This window comes from Uranotaenia lowii, chromosome 1 (assembly GCF_029784155.1).
Source record: "Uranotaenia lowii strain MFRU-FL chromosome 1, ASM2978415v1, whole genome shotgun sequence".
Lineage (NCBI taxonomy): Eukaryota > Metazoa > Arthropoda > Insecta > Diptera > Culicidae > Uranotaenia > Uranotaenia lowii.
The window spans coordinates 104,418,489-104,436,094 of record NC_073691.1 but is presented as its reverse complement, the minus strand read 5'-3'; the positions used below and the strand labels follow the sequence as shown (position 1 = coordinate 104,436,094).

General features: G+C 36.5%; 1 long non-coding RNA gene across 1 annotated transcript; it reads left to right on the top strand.

Moving 5' to 3' along the window:
• The first annotated feature begins 4,529 nt into the window (after positions 1-4,529).
• Positions 4,530-5,695, top strand: LOC129752456 (uncharacterized). Its single transcript, XR_008738879.1, has 4 exons — positions 4,530-4,723; positions 4,790-5,068; positions 5,230-5,469; positions 5,535-5,695. It is a non-coding gene; the product is annotated as an uncharacterized LOC129752456 (long non-coding RNA).
• Positions 5,696-17,606: the final 11,911 nt, after the last annotated feature.

Below are 17,606 nucleotides of genomic sequence, written 5' to 3'. Positions count from 1 at the left end.
TTGTCTTTTTTCGTTCGATTATAGTCGTTTTACCATCTTCTCTTCATACTGAAAGTCTTACCCGGTACAACTGTGTTCAATGATTACTCTTGTATTTGAACTCGCCAATTGCGCTACACATATCACAAGCCCATAGATTTGTCTTTGTCATATTTTGTCATTTTTTCGTCATATTTGCGATATATTTGTAACACATTCTTCATTATATTTTAGGATTTTTGACATTTTTTGTTAAACTTTTGTAATTCTAATTTCGTATTTGTCATCAATTTGTAATTTTTTTTACATATATTTAAAAGTATTTTGTTGTATTTTTATCTCATTCTTCATAATTTTGTCAGTTTTTTGTCATTATTTTGTCAAATTTTGGTCATATTTTTTTCAGGACTTTGTCATATTCTAGCCTGTTTGTCTTATTTTTTCATTTTAATGTCAAATTTTTGCCATATTTTTACCACCTTTGAAATATTTTTTTTTAATAGTTTTATATATGTGTCAGTTTTGTGATTTTATTGTAAATTTTTTTTATTACTTTGTCATTTTTGTAAATTAGTAGTCAAATAGTTATCCTTATCCTAAGTTCTGTCAGGTTATTTTATTGTCAAATTTTGATTATAATTTTGTCATATTTTTTTCACATTTGTCATAGTTTTGCCATTTATGTGAAATTTTTCTCATATTTTTGTCTAATTTTGTAATATTTGTCATATTTTTGGCATAATTTTTTCAGCACATTTTTCGTGTTTTATTCAAAATTTTGTCATTTGTTATTATTTTGTTTGTCATACTTTTGTCATGGTTCTTTCAAATTTTTGTCATTTGTCAAATTTCAGTAATAGTTATTCATATTTTTGCCACAGTTTTGTTATATTTTTGTCAATATTACTTTATTTTTATAACACTTGTCATATTTTTGTTTATTTCTTTCAGTGCTTTTTTGCAGTTTTCTTAAAATTTTTGTTAAATTTTTGTCATTTATTTTTCATCTTCTTTTAGATCCCTTTTACTAATTTCTTATATTGTGGATGGTTCATGCGATTTTCAGTTATTTACTGCATTTTGAATTTAGCGGAAACCGCCATCTTTTATTTCAAGATGGCGTCGGACAGCCAAATTCGACTTCTACTTATTGAGCACTTTCATCCAATACCCTTATTGTGGGAGTTTCATGTGCTTTTCAGTCACTGCCAGCATTTTAAAGTTGAGAGGAAGGGGCCATATTGGATTTCAAGATGACGTCGGACAACGAATTCCAACTTCTATCCGTTCAATCTCTTCACCCTATACACCTATAACGAACGTTTATTGCCAGTTAGAATTAGTTTCAATTAAAAAAGACTGAAACCGCGTTTGTTAAAAAATCCGCGTTAAAAAACCGTGCATTTTTCATAACCAACACAGAAACGGCAATGAAAATTAAATAAATAAACTTTATAAAAAGATTTTTTAATAAATAATCATTTGCGATGAAAAATATTCGAAAGAATATTTTCAGTGTATGTCCGGATGAACAGAATGAATTCACGCGATCGAGCCGGGTCTTCGCACGAAAATTCGCTTGCACTGTGGCCGGTCGATGCTTTTTCAACGTGTTTCAATGAGAAGCGGTTTTTCGCGCGAATTAGAAATTCGCTTCGCACTTCGCTTCGCGCTCACTGTGAATTCGACCAAAAATTATTATATTATTTTTGATTCGACCTTAAAGCCGACCTTACGATTCCTTTTGCTGGCGTAAATTGAGGACAAGATATATAACGGGATAAATATTATTAATCAGTAGGTAAGTAAAAAATCTTACTAACAACCCAAGAAACCAAAAGTCGCATACTTACTTAAACATGCAATTTCCAAGTTCACTTTTGGCTGAGAAAAGGTTTTTTGGGACTTTTACGGACCTATGTTGCATACAAGTTACCTAGAAACTTTCAGAGCCTTCTGAAGGGTAAAAAAGTCGATAACGGAACTTCTAAGCGATTCATATGCGACTTGTCCTCACATACGCATTTCAAAGGAATCGTGCGTCTGCAACGAACTTTCTAATGAACCAACAAGTTCACAACTGTAACCTTTAGGTAATTTTCAGGTGAATTGTCAAATATTTTTGACAACAGCTGTCAATTTTTAAGGGTTGTTTACATCTGTTTACATCACAATCCATAAAATTGAGAAATTTAAATAAATTTTCTGTTCGTGTTAGCCACGGAAGACCCGCAGTTTCTCAAAATGTTTACCATCCAGAGGAGGAAAATAACTATCTTTCAACAGCATCATCGATCGACTGGTCCTGGGTCGGAAAGCCCGTTATGGATGGAGCCGGAAGAAGCTGTAATTTTGGCCAAGACCGGTGCCCTGAAGACATTCCGGCATAGCTTTATGTGGTCCGATCTGCTCGACTAATAACTTTTTGCCGTTAATTATAAAGAATAAATATGTGTAAATTTAATAGGCAGTAAGAAAAGGTACGATTAAATAAATGAATAAAACTTATGATTCCAAGATTTTGTGTTTATTATTTGATCAATTGAAAGTTCTTCAATAGGAAAAAATAATACTTAAACTTCAGCTGTTATCATTTGCCAAAGGTTCTCTAAAAAACGCAACAAAAAGATCGATAGTTTAAATACAGTTTAGAACAGTGTTTTGACATGAGCTGGTATGGTCGTGAGGCAGATGATTTAACTTCCAACCTAGAGAGCAGTGGATCGAATCCTGAGGCGGTGAGCAGCTATTTTTGGATTCCAAGGTGAGTAAACATTTAATTAAGTAAACATGAAAGTCAATGAGATACACCATGATAGACCGGTAATCTAGCAATCTGTCATATGGTTGTCAGAGCAATCTGTCAACCGGATTTTTTTTCAGCGCGTGAAAGTTTTTTGACATTCTCTTAGAAGCTGAATAGCATTCTCTACAGCCACCTAAACGAACTTCAAAGTAGCTTTAAGAACTTAAATTTTGAGCTGATTAGCATTCTCTTCAGACAGAAACGAGAGCTGATTAAGCTTCTATGGAACCTTTTTAAGGGACTTCTGGTTGCTTGGGAATAATACTTTAAAAGAAATTGCTGATTTATTCTTGCTTCGCTGCTTCTCGTTCAATGAAGCAGGCAGGCAAGAAGTTCTAAACGTAAATTAGATATTTTTTCACTTTTCAATTGCTTGAATTTTTAGTTGATATAGTATCACTGATATTTTTGATTGGATTTATAATTTTATTCACGGTTTTCTGTAGGGAATCATCACTGTGAAAGAGATGGCACGTAAACGACAGCAAACAGTAAAGAGACCTATGGAAAGCATTTTGTGATCCGATTGCCGGGCCATTTCGGTATGAAATGATACGGGGAGGAGATGTCGGTATCGTTGGTGATTCTCCTTCCAAAACTGGGGCCGGGGGCACGAAAGAGTTCTGCTGGTTTGAAAAGAACCTACGTAAGTTATATTTTCGTATTTAATCATCATGACTTCTAACTTTGTTTCTTCTACTTCGTTTTAGGTTATTGTAGGATGAACTCTACATGGACAAGCGAAATGAAAGTGCATTGATGTGGCCACCATGGAAACCGGTTTATAAATGCCTCCCCGTGAACCTAGTTATGAAAATCTTTGAAAAAGTGTTTATAAGATGAGTGATTCAATATGTTTAGTTATCCTAGAGGTTTGTGTTATGTGTTGTTACACAAATGTAAACAAATGGCAATAAAAAATACAAATCGGAAGATAAAATAAAAATGCTGGTTTAAAAAAAAATCATTTCTTGTTGGAATAGAAACCCCTATTTCTCATTGGAATAGAAAAAGACCTACAAAAACATTTGTAAAATTACATCACATTTGATGTAACCAAAACGAATCGTGGCGGACAGAATTTTCAATGCAAGTTTAATATTACAGGTTTTTTTTCAAATTACAGAGGTGTAATGTGTAATGTTCAACTCGCACTGAAAATTCCGTCATATATGATGCTTCTTTTTATTTACATTTTATGTAAATTATGTGATTTTACAGAAATTTTTGGTAGTGTGTAGTACATCTCTAATTGGAACATTAGGTGGTTTTCCTCGGGCCCTAAGGGCATCCGCACACACAAAACTTTCGAGGCTCAACTTAGCAAAAAATCACCATTACTTCCAGTTAGCAAAAAAAAATTTTTACTGCAGAGTTAGCACTTCCCCATCCAATCGTGAACTTAGCTCAATCTGAGTAAAAAATACCCATTTACTACTAATTTCAGCATTCAATGTAGTATGGATTCAAACCCCGGCGAGTTTGCCGTTGCGGTCTCTGATTTGTTTTTATTTTCGCGCGGTTAAAAATAAAAATAAACTTTGTGCTTTTTTCCTCGTTTTTGGTTGGTAAGTAAATTTAGTGAAATTTGAAGAAAATCTAATTTGTTTTAATTTTCAGGTTTTGGTTCAATATTCAAACTCAATTGGTCACTTCGATTCCGGATCCCTGCTGGCGGAAAAACCTTCAGTCGGTTTTTAGTTTCATCGATCTCCTCTGCTACCTAACCGGTAGCGGGAACGATCCTAAGTTTCCCATGTTCGAAGTAGATTTCCTGGTTCCATTTGTGAACCAGCTGATCGTCGTCGGTTTTAATAAGAGGTTGACGCCTGTTGGGTTCTATCGGCGGTTTGCTCGCCGGGAAAAGTTCTTTATCTTAACTTTCCGAACCGGTTAGATGATGCCACTTCCTTGGCAATCGTTGGCAAAGTAAATTTGGTAAGTAAATTTAATGACTAATTTTAAGCTTGAAAAAATCTTTTGTTTTTTTTTATTCTCACTTAGGATGCAGATTTTGTTTATTCAAACTAAAGTGACCGCAACAAGTTGGTTGGATGCGGCCTTTTTAAAATAGCTGGCCAACAACAAATAGGAAGCATCCGTAGGATACGGCTTCCGAGGACTTATGTATCTACTTCTTGCAATCCGGGGACGACATTCCGCTTCCTTGGGGCGCTTGTTTAATACTGATAAATCCCTTCGTGCACGAGAACTCGGCACAACTTTTAAGATAGTGCTTGTTTTTGTGCCTCCCCGAAGAAGAAAAAAAGAAAACTGTATTTGGTAAGTTCTTCAAAATTCAATTTAATCGCAAATTTTAATTCCAGGGCCTTTTGTAAACAATCGAAAAGTATTTTGCGTATGTTTCTCAGTTACCTGATTTGTGATTTCTAGCCATCTGATTTAATTTTGAATTTGAAAGAATATTCATTTCTTAATTTTAGGCTTCACCAAACCTTTATCGTCCGGAAAACCTATTAAAGTTTCGCGGATCTCTGCTTATTGGGTCAGGAGGAAGAAAATGGTTGGACTATACAAAGTCTGCAAATAGAACAACTGCATTGGCAGGCACTCATAAACACCAATTTCATTTACCGAAGAGATGCGGAAGGAAAAAATGGATTTGGTCGATAAGATGGAAGAAACCTCAGAAGTTATCGATCAATAAATAACAACCGTACTAGGTAAGGCAAGAAACCTTTTATAGTTTCTTATCCACATGACCATTTAATACTTCCTTTATTTGCAGGTAGCTGCAAATATTGACTCCCAAATCGAATAGAAGGATAGGGGTCCGTCCAAAACCAAACAAACGGACCTTAATCACCATACGCCAAAAGTCTCTTATAGGACGTGGCTGATTTTGGTATTTACTCCATATGAGAAGATGAGCTGTCGTTATAGACAAAGATTGGCAACTGCTTCATTTTTTAATTCTTGTGGATGGATTCCGGTGACGGAATTGATAAAGCTCGGTGAGTACATTTTTATTAGGCATCTGTTTATTCTGTGGATTTTTGGATGATTTAAATAGATTTGTATTCCAGATCAGAATCTGAATCTGAAGATCGCATTACAATAATTCAGAAAAGCGACACATATTGGCTTTTGAACATGATGGAATCGATGGGAAATAGGTGAAAGCTTAATTATTAACAGGTCTTTTAATTAATACTTTAATACTTTTTAGAAATGTTTTTATTTATCTATTTATTTATTCCCTCATTATTGATTCCCTCTGTATGATAAAATTGCCGAGGTGAAAATCGGGGGAATTTAAATTAAAACATTTTCAAGAAGTTCTATCTGATCACTGAGACCAGTTCGAAATTATATTTCCCATCGATTACACCGTGTTACAAAACCAAAGTATATGTTGTGTTTGAGAGTTATTGGCGAAATAAGATTTTTTATTTTTAAACTGATAACGATTTCCACTGATTCTTGAATTTGATTATGAAATGTAGATCTGAATCTAAATATTAAATCGTAATCTTTTTTCACATTTGTAATTCAAACCTGAAATTAACATCTGATTTTCAATCGGATTTTTAAACACTAATTAAAAATCTAAGTCGTGGTATGTTAGATAATTCTGTTTCTTATTCTGATTACACACAAAACTTTCAAGGCCGAAAATTAGCAAAATTTTGCTCAAATTTGACCAGCTAAAATCTTAGCAATCAATTTAGCAATTTTTTCGAACTAAAATTTTAGCAAACGAGAGAAAAATTTAGCCGCCGCAATTTTTGCTCCCTTTTCTAGCAAAAACTGGAGAAAAAGATCGCCGGACCTGAAATTTCAAAATTTATGGGCTTTTCTCTGGAGATTTAGGGGGAATGTTTGATTATTAAATACAACACTCAAATTTCATTCACTTTTAATTTATTGTTCACATTTTTCCAAAAAAATTTAACACTTTGTAGAACAGAAGTTCCGATCCTGGGGACGCACTTTCCGGCGAGCAAAATGCAATGCCATTCTTACCAACGAATGCACTAAGTTGTGTCACAGAGAACAGACGTACAAGCTAGCCCACGAAACTTGTGTAAAATTTCCAGCGGCATTAGTTTAATTATTAGTTCATATATACGATTACGCCTTTTCGAAAACTGTACACTTGAGAATTTGATTTGTAACTTTTGAACGGCGCAATAGGTGCCACTGTTTAAAGTCAATTTTCAACATACTTTTTGGATGTCTGCATTTGAAATTTTACACACTTTTTTGAAGATTTTTTGTTCGAGCTTGTACGTCTGTTCTCTGTGGTTGTGTGTCGGATGGAGCTCGTTGAATTTTCAATCTCGGCCCTTTCCATTTCCAGACCGTTGAGGATTTCTTTTTGAAGTTGTAACCTGGTAGAAAAATAATAAACAGTTTTGAAATTAAAAAGTTGGAAAATCTGTATAATTTATAATTGACCCTACCTGTACGCTTCCGGCGTCGATTAGGCTAGTATATCGTAGTTGACTTAATTAGCCACCTTTAAAACCACCAGAATCGAACTTTCGGAACCGCGCTCAATCGTGTCAGTTTGTTTTTTTCCTCCCAACACGCGGCGGCTGCTGTTGTACACAAAGCGCCTAAACAACCTTCGTTTTACTAAAATCAAGCAAGATAAACTTTAAAACTACTAAAATCAAGTAAATTTAGCTTTTTGCTAAATCGACGGTAAAAAAATATTTTTGCTAACGGAAAGTAACAGTGAAATTTTGCTAAGTGGAGCCCCGAAAGTTTTGTGTGTACTGAGCAGAGATGAAATAAGTTAATTTACAATAAAATGCACATTATTAAATCATTTATTTTTTAATTTTTTTTTTTCAGTATTCATCTGTTACGCAACTCCACTCTACAAGATCGGAGCAAACTTTTCTTTGGATAGAAATGTTTTGGTCATTTTAAGCAGATATGCGGTCAAATACACTCTTTATTTGTTTATATCTACAATCAAATAAAACTACAATTCAAGTACAATTTTACCATTTTCCCTCTTTTAATGACAATGAAACAAACCCAAGCAACATTTTAAACTCCTTTTGGTTTTATAGGAAAATATGGAGGTTTTATAATGAAATTGCATAAGTCTTGATAGCCGTGAAGCGTATTTCGATAAGACCATAACTAGAACGATCTTCAAGATATCTACACAACAATTATAAAACCTATTAAGAAAACCTCAATCCATTTTAATATTTTTTTTATTCTCCGTGTTTATAGCGGTTTTGAAAGTCGCTATAAAGCAATTTCAAAACTTCGCTATAAAACCCTGTCAAAATGCCATGAAACGTCAAATGTCAACGCTGATCGGATTGAAAACAAACAAACCAGCGAGAAGAATTTGTAGGAATAATTATTTGCAAGCAAAATGAAAATTACTTTTCTCTCACCCGCCGGCAGCAATAAAGAAGGTAACATTATCATCATTTGGTCGTCTAATTGCAGTTTTGTTATATTTATTTTGATTTCTGTAGGCACGAAACAACAGGACATTCAGATTAAGGTAAGAAAGTGTCGGCTGCCTTACCCTGAGTACTGTAATTTGGCGATTATGTTCCGGTCAAAACCTACCCTATTCGGATGTTAACCCAGTGTTCCTTTATTACGGTTCCGGAGGAGGATTTTTTCGAAAAACAATCCATTGAAATCGCCAATAAAATACAGTGTTGGGTGCCTTGGGACGAAAGATGATTTCATGTTCGACTGTTTGTGAACTCAGTGTTAAGTGTTGAATTAGTGAATTGATTCGAAAATTATGAAAATAAATGAATGAAAAGTTAAACGAAAACATATTTATTTTTTTATTTATTTATTTAATGGAATCAAAGGAAAATATGCTTTTCTGCGTGTTATCATATCAGCTGTTCTTCAGAGCTGATGGATTAAAAACATACAAATGGATATATAAAAAAAAGCTAATACCTATGTGTGCCGGTTGAACGCCATTTTATTTAAAAAAAAATTGGGACTTCAAATATTTGTATTTTTAGGATATTTTAAAAATTAAGCATTATTTTCCGTAAATTGTGTAACTTGACGATACTATCACATTATATTTTCTCGGATACTGACAGATAGCTCTTATAAAAAAGATTTTAGTACAGACCTGGACGATTTGGCTTTGAAATGTTTGTATTAAACTTATTTGATTCGTAAAATTACGGAGGGGCGTATTTTTTTGGACTCTTTTTCGCAAAATTAATCGACAAAATTTCATGCGCACCAATTTTAGGCAATCAATATTGCGAAAACCGAACATTTTAATACGTCTTATTGACTATATTATTTACAAGCCCATGTTTTGTTGACCAGGTAGCGCGATGATATTTTTTTAACGTTTGAATATTGTGATGACAAATGCAACTTCAAAACCTAAACGAAAAAAACTATAGATTGGCAAAAGATTCTTTTTTGTTTATCTTGAATCACCCCTCGGCAAAGATCTGTCAAGTTCATCTGGTTTTATAAACTACTTGTAATTTTCTCTCCAGAACCTCCTGTAGGTGGGCCTTTTTGCTCTTATAGGTGTTTTAATGCTGTTTTAATGGGGTTTATAAAACTAAACGTTGTTTTATAGCGAAGTTTGCTAGTGCCCTTGCAGATTCTTATAGAACTTAAATTGTTACTTGGGAAAGGGTAACTCAAATTTTAAATTTTACTAAAATTCTAGCAATTTTAATAGAATTTTTCTTTGCTTAGATTTTAGCAAACTATAATTTTTTTACTAAAAAAATAGTAAAAATTTAGTCCGGACACTTTCGATTATTTTGCTGAAATTCTAGTAATTTTTTTTTGCTAAATTGATTGCTAAGTTTTTAGCTGGTCAAATTTGAGCAAAATTTTGCTAATTTTCGGCCTCGAAAATTTTGTGTGCAGCAATCGCGAGCAAAGTGAAAATGCTCACGAGTTTGATCACTTTTATACCGCACCGGGGGTTGGTATATGGGTGAGCAAAATAGGGCCGTTGCCGTCGGGACCGATAAAATCACCAAATTTGCTCACAAGAAAGGGGCGAGAGCAAACAGGCACTGAAAAAATTTTACCGTTTAATGCTGAGTTAAACAAACGACGTTCAGCGTGTAGAGTTTGTTTACATTCCATTTTGCGCATCGGGTCGAACTGGTCCACTGAACACCGGCCGTGGTGGAACCGGCAGACTCGTTTACGGGAAGAGCAGAAATTTTTCCAATCAAGGTGCATCTCCCAGGGTTAACAACAACGGAACTCCGAACCAGAATCATGGCCTTCAATAACTTCAAATCAATCTTCGAAGTAACAGCAACATCAACCACAATCAGTTCAAAAAACAAAGAAATTTTCATTCGTGATTTCATCCGAAGCTCCATGGTTCGCCGATTCGACCCGAAGGATTGCTAAATGTATGTATGTATGTTGGTAATCCACCATGGGTGCACGGATTCACCGCAGTTTCTGCCAAAGTATGGGTTCACATGCATTCCTTAGATTATTAGGTTCGACAAATCTCCAATGCAGCGCGCCACCATACCCGGACCCCATGGCTTCGTATGAACTGTTATGTGGTGAATGTATTGCGTGTGTTGATGTAGGTATATTTTGGAAGAACGAATCAATCAGGTGGGCTAGTTTACTTACAGGTATTCCGGCATCCGTGTATATACCTGGCCAGCTGGCAACTGATTGAACATTCCAATTATATAGTCAGTTAAATAATGAAACACATCTTACCTGTCGGCCCACTTATGGGATTCGAACCCAAAAGTTTTTCTTGCCGATACCGGGAATCGAACCCAGTACGCCTGGCGTACCAATACCAGACTCGCGCCAGCCTATCCACTAGACCACATCGGCGCTCTTCGACCCGAAGGATTGCTAAAAGGAAAAAAGTCTCCGTTCTCGAATTTCAATATTCGCTGGTGGCCTATTCTGATAAACATTGTTCCGGTCGTGTAGCTGTGATTTTATTGGTCTGTGTGCTCTACGCATAGCGAACCAGAATACATACAAAAATAGGAAAAATGAAAATCAGCGCTTCTAAAATATCAGGTAAATATGATAAAATAAAATTGGTTCAGCACATGCCAACTATATTTTTGTATTTTGAAGGTTCGTCTGCAAAATGCTTTCGGGGATACAATTTGATATCGTTTGTTGGCATTGGAAACGTCTTCCGGAAAGTCGAACAACTTAACCCAGTTGAGAGGACTAGGTCAGCTTCAAATTGGCCTTCTAATCAGTGAGCAGCTAATCGATTGAGACAGTGGCTCAAAAACATAATAGGATGGCGTACTGGATGATGATGTATGTGTCGAACAACAGTGCAAACATGTTAAATTTGAAATATTTGTTAAGTGTTGTTTTCTACTATTGAACTGTAATAAATAATGTATCATAAAGTGTTTCGAATATTAATGAAACGTGAAAAGAACTTGATTTTCATCATATAGGTTTATAAATAGTTTATTTCGAAGGTTTTCAATCTGTCCATATTTGTTTTTTTTCTGGAAAACTTCCAATCTGTACATTTTCTAGAAAATCATTATGATCGGAGTTAGAAAGCTTCAGCAAACTGTTCAAAATGAATATTCTTCGTTTTAGGATTTTCCTGTTTTAAGCATCTCGTCCATTACGATTTTCGTGGCGGTTTCGGTGACGTATTAGTCGCTTCCTGATGAGGTGCATCAAATCGAGGATGCATCAGATAGGCTTGAACCGGGGCAATGACGAAAACGGCCCTTCATCTCGCTCCAGGCCGGACGGGTCCAACTCACAGAAACCGAAGCCTCTGACCAGCGGTGGAATACTTTCTACTTGATGATAGAACTCCACAGCACCTGGAATATTTCGCGCAGATTCTGCTGACTTTGATTCCGGCTGCTGCTGCCCGGAAGTTTCGGCTGTATCCGCCACCGGACCCGGTTGCTGGTCGGTCGAAGCTGCTTGGCTGCTGATGCTGAGATGTCGACTATGACTTAACTTTTCGAAAAAGCACCAATCGAAATTTAATCGAAAAAACTCACGGCTAAGAAAATTTACTCGGTCCGTATAATATTATTTGATCAAGATGTTCTGCAAAAAGTTTTCTCAGTGCAATGCTAAATTTGAAATAAATATGCTAACGCCTGGTGCGCGAAAGGGTGTGTATACCAAAACCGGTCCGCTGAAATGAGCAAAACCGGGCCGCGTATACTCCCGTATTGGTGCGTTTGCTCTAAGGGAGTCTATGAAATTCGTTCTGGCGACAAGATGGACCTCACACGACAAAACAATATGCTCGATGTCATGGTAACCTTGGCCGCAACTACACAAATTGCTGCCAGCAATGTCAAAACGATAGAGTACCGCGTCTAAGGAACTATGATTGGACATGAGACGAGAAAATTTACGAATAAAATCCCGACTCAGGTCCAACCTATTAAACCAGGGTTTAAGGCTTACCTTTGGGATAATCGAGTGGAGCCACCGACCCTTGTCATCCTCGTCCCATTTGCGCTGCCAGTTGACAAGAGAGTTCCCTCGTACCAAGAAGTAGAATTCGTTGAAGACGATTTTACGTGGATACGTGTCGCCTTCCGTCGCCCCCACCTTTGCCAGAGAGTCTGCCTTCTCATTGCCCACTATCGAGCAATGCGAGGGAACCCAAACAAAGGTGATGGAAAAGCGGCGTCTTGTTAAAGCACTCAAAATATCCCGTATCTTCTCTAGGAAGAACGGCGAGTGCTTTCCCGGTCGTATTGAGCGTATTGCGTCAACTGAGTTTTGGCTATCCGTTACAATGTAGTAGTGCCCAACAGGCCGTGAGGCGATGCTGTCCAAGGCCCAGTGAATAGCAGCTAACTCTGCTATATATACAGAGCATGGTGACTGGAGGTTATAAGAGGCGCTAGTTGTTTCGTTGAAAACTCCAAATCCCGTTGATTCCTCAATTAGAGACCCATCGGTAAAGTACATTTTGTCAGCATCGCCGTGTCTATATTTAGCTTCGAAAATTCTTGGAATCAGAAGTGGGCGATGCGAATCCGGGATTCCACGAATTTCCTGCTGCATAGACAAATCAAACTGGACAGAAGAATTATCGTAGTCTGGGATGAAAACACGAGTTGAAGAGTACGAAGAAGGGTTTACCTGCATTGACATGAGGACATGGTATATAGACATAAATCTGGTATGAAGATTTTGCTCTAGTAACCTTTCATGACCTCACACCTGATGAGGAACCGAAGTGATAGTAGATTGTATCGATCTTTCAAAGGAAGTATTCCTGCCAAAACTTCAAGACTCATGTTGTGCGTTGTGGACATACAGCCCAAAGCGATGCGGAGACAACGGTATTGGATACGCTCGAGTTTGATGAGGTGAGTTTTGGCAGCCGACTGGAAACAGAAGCTACCATATTCCATCACTGAAAGAATAGTTGTTCGATACAATTTTAAAAGATCTTCTTGATGGGCTCCCCACCAGGTGCCAGTGATTGATCGGAGAAAATTGATTCTCTGTTGGCATTTTCCTTTCAGATACTCAATGTGTGCTCTCCAGGTACATTTGGAATCAAACCAAACCCCAAGATTTTGATTTTGATTTGATTTTGATGTTTTATTTATTCATAAGTTTGCTATTTACATTATTTCTTTAATACTCCACTGGTCAAGCCGCTTAAGGAGTACCTAAATTACATACTACTTATACCTAAACTAATCTTAATATTCTATCAAACTTAAATAACAAAAATGACTATATTACAGATGTCTCTTTTTTTATTAAAAGTAAACTTGAAATTATAATATAAAGATGTTATAAGATTTTAGAAGTGTTGATAAGAAATGAGGTTGCAAAAGATGTTCTTTAATAAGCTTTTTCAGTTGAACGTTATTATTAAAATATCCACATTTGTTTTCAAAATAATTGAAAAATTTAACGCCACTAAAGGCAAGAGAACGTTCACCAATAGAAGAAATAACGGTGGGGCGATCGAGCATGTTTCTATTTCTTGTAAGATACTGGTGGTTAGAACGGTTAAATGTTATATTGCAATGAGTAGTTCTATTAAGACTTTGAAAAATGAAGCTGCAAATACTTAAAACACCTCGATTGAGTGATCGTTCTGCCAAGAAGTTGGAGCTGTGGTTGAGCTGGTCTATGTTTTTTAAAGAAAACTACCAACTCCGTTTTCTCTGGAGAGAACTCGATTCCAAGCCCCAAAGCCCAGGAAGACAATCTGTTTAAAGTATCTTGTAAAGGTCTGTGCAGATGTGACTCATTATCACCTGTTACAGATACTACGCCATCATCTGCAAGTTGTCTTAAAGTGCAGCCTTCAGAGAGACAGCTGTCGATGTCACTTACGTAAAAGTTGTACAAAAGTGGACTCAAACATGAACCCTGCGGGAGGCCCATGTAAGAGGTTCTTCTAACTGCAATATCTCCGTGAGCAAAGTTCAGATGTTTCTCACAAAGCAAGCTGTATAAGATGTTGTTCAATAGACGAGGCAGACCCCGGGAGTGCAACTTGTCTGACAAAACCTCTATTGATACTGCATCAAAAGCTCCCTTTATGTCTAGAAACACCGAAGCCATTTGCTCACGTTTTGCGTACGCCATTTGTATCTCTGAAGACAGCAAAGCAAGACAATCGTTTGTCCCTTTGCCCCTTCGAAACCCAAATTGAGTAAGTATCTGAAAGGAGACCATTTGCTTCTACCCATTTATCCAAACGAAACAAAATCATTTTCTCCATCAATTTGCGTATACAAGACAACATTGCTATTGGACGGTACGAATTCGCATCGGACGCTGGTTTTCCGGGCTTTTTGATAGCGATAACTCTCACTTGTCTCCACTCTTGAAGAACAATGTTGTTCTCCAAAAATTTTTGGGGGTCCAAATTATCGGATATCGATTAACACACGCGTGTTCACTGTTTGATGTCAGCTTTATTAATATTCGTTTTCTATGTACAACTTGTAACCGTTTGGTACAATCTAACTATTTGTGACTTCGCCACAAAATCCTACCACTCCTGTACTCCGTTGAGAGTAATACCACAGTAGATCCAATTCCTCTTTCCTAAACGCCTAAATGCAGGCACTTTTCTCTGAGGGATATCCATGGGCGTCGGGTTTAGGCAGGGTACATGCCGGGGAAGTGTGATCACCCGGAGAGCGAACACACCCGCGTAAAAATTACATTCTCCTTCGTATGTGTGTCGGTCAAATGTAACGTAGATTTTTGCACATACGGGGCTAGTTCTTTCTGCCTGTGACCGTTTCAGAGAACGGAAGTGCGCGTCGTTTTAAGTTCGTTCGAATTGTGAAAATTGTGGTGTAAATGTTTTAAAAGTATTTTTCATATTTACAGATATAAAGTAGCCAAGTAAAAGTGGCTTACATCGGTTAAAAAAAACTAGTTAAAATCTTATAAACTAAATGTTAAAAGTAGTACGGTTAGTAGAAGTTATGTTTGTTAAAAATTGTAAAACTTATTTAATGCATATATTAAATACACAGAAAAAAAATCTGAATCCTAAACAGCACTGAAATAGAAAACCTTTATTATTACATGACGTGGAACGCGATTTATTAATGTAAATTTACAGAATAAAAAAAGTTGAATCCTTAACAGCACTGAATTCTAATGACACGAACATAACTTGACACGGAACACGATTATTTGATGTAAATCTACATCACATATGATGTAAATAAAAAGAAGCATCACATATGACGGAATTTTCAATTCGAATTCAATATTACACGTCTCAAATATTTTACATGTCTTTCATATTTTACAGGTCTGTTGAAGTTTATAGACGTGTAATATTCAACTTGCACTGAAAATTCCATTATATGTGATGCTTTTTTTTCGTTACATCATATGTGATGTAATATTACAACATTTTCGGGTCACACAAAATTCTTAACAGCACTGAATTAGAAATTTCTTAAAATTACACGACATGGAATTTTATAGGACATTGAATTTGAATTTAATTAATATTACAATACACTGAACGCGATGATGTCATGTAAAAATACAAACTGTCGAAAACAGGCAGACACAAATGTCAACAAAGTGTTGCGTCAAGTCGTGCCCAACAATATTTTATTGAAGAAGGTTTTCCGCGATTAAGTTAATCAATCTTGCTGGTTCCTGGAGATCTTCGAGAGGCAGGAATAGGAAAAGGACCATACAGAAAAATGTAAACAAACTGTTAGGTCAAGTCGTGCACCAAAGTATTTTGTCTAAGCCTTTTCCTCGCGCGTGAGTAAGCTTTTCGGTTTTGATGGTTCCCGGAGATCTTTGAGCAGCAGGGATGCGGTTCTGGAAGTTGCTGCATGATACCCAAATTTGGATCCGGTACTTAGGGGAAGAAAATAATTGTGTGAATGTGGCTCCTAATTAAATAAAATTGTGAGATGAAAAAATTTTGCCGCTTGATAAAATAAATTATATTTATAATAAAAAGATTTTATTTTCATTAACAGCTGAGAAAATTCCATTATTTAATCATAATAACAATAAATAAAACAAAACAAATTCCAATTGGAATGTTTTTCTTTTAAGATTCAGTGGTTTTATAATTTACATCTTTTTTATTTTACACGTTGCAAAATTTTACATCATTTTTCATTTTACATGTTGCAGAATTTTACTGGCGTGTAATTTCCAACAAGCACTGAAAATTCCGTCATATATGATGCTTCTTTTTATTTACATCACATGTGATGTGATTTTACAGATTTTTTTCGTTGTGTGTAGATTAAAAAAGTGGTTAAAAACACAAAAAAACCACATTCAGTGTGAAACCGAAGTCGACGGAACACAACATTAAAAAGGTAAATTGTAAAACGAGAAACAAACAAACATAGAAATTGTAAACCACGTGTAAACTAAAAGACGTCACAGATATATGCTATAACCCATTTGGCAGGTCCAAGAGGGCCTTTTTTGTATTTCTATCCAATTGCTTAGCAGCACGGCGCAGCAGAAAATCTAAACGGGCAGAAAGGAGCGGTCGGAACGCCAAAATCCGACTGGTAAACCAATCAGCACGTCCCCTCGTGGTGAATAACCAAACTACGGTGGTGACATCCTGCAGAGGATCGTGGGCTCTTCCGGGACGCCGGTAAAGAGCCTGTGATACCCTGGGCGGTGCTGAAACTATCAGCCGTCCAACCCATAAAAATTCGACCAACATCAACCGTACGCAAAAGGGTTCATCGGAAGACGAAACTTCAATCGACCGGCTAAATGTGCGAAAAAACCGCAAGTATACCCATGTGACGTTAGGTAGAAGAAACACAATCAGGGAAACCAAAATTATAAATAAATCCCCACAAATTATGTAAAACCCAACATATGAGGATTTCTGTTTTATGGGATAATTTTTGATTCCTTTACACCATTTGCTCGGTAACATTATTGGCTGAAAGCCCCTCAGAAACTTCACTCGTAAACGGTCCAGGTTGGGATTGGCTAGCTCCGCTTTATCTTGGTTCCATTAAAGATTTTGACCCGGTTGATGGCATGCGAAGTACCACCCGGTACGTCCCTGTCTAGCTTGGTTCCTTCTGGATATCCCTTCTGTGAGTTCCCCGGAGGAAAGTGTCTTGGGTTGAAAAGCATACGATCCTGAGTTCCATCATAATTTCTTTTCCCATGTTCCCCACCCACTGAGTGTAGCAGCTGTCAAGTTACAAACTATTGACTATTTATACTGTGTGGTGTGTATGTGTGTGTGTGAGATATCGAATGTGTCGTGTATGCTATTGTACATGCAGGTGATTGTATGTTATTGCTATTGTTGTTCTCTATTGTCTGCTGTCGCTGTCGACTGCCGTCTGCTGTT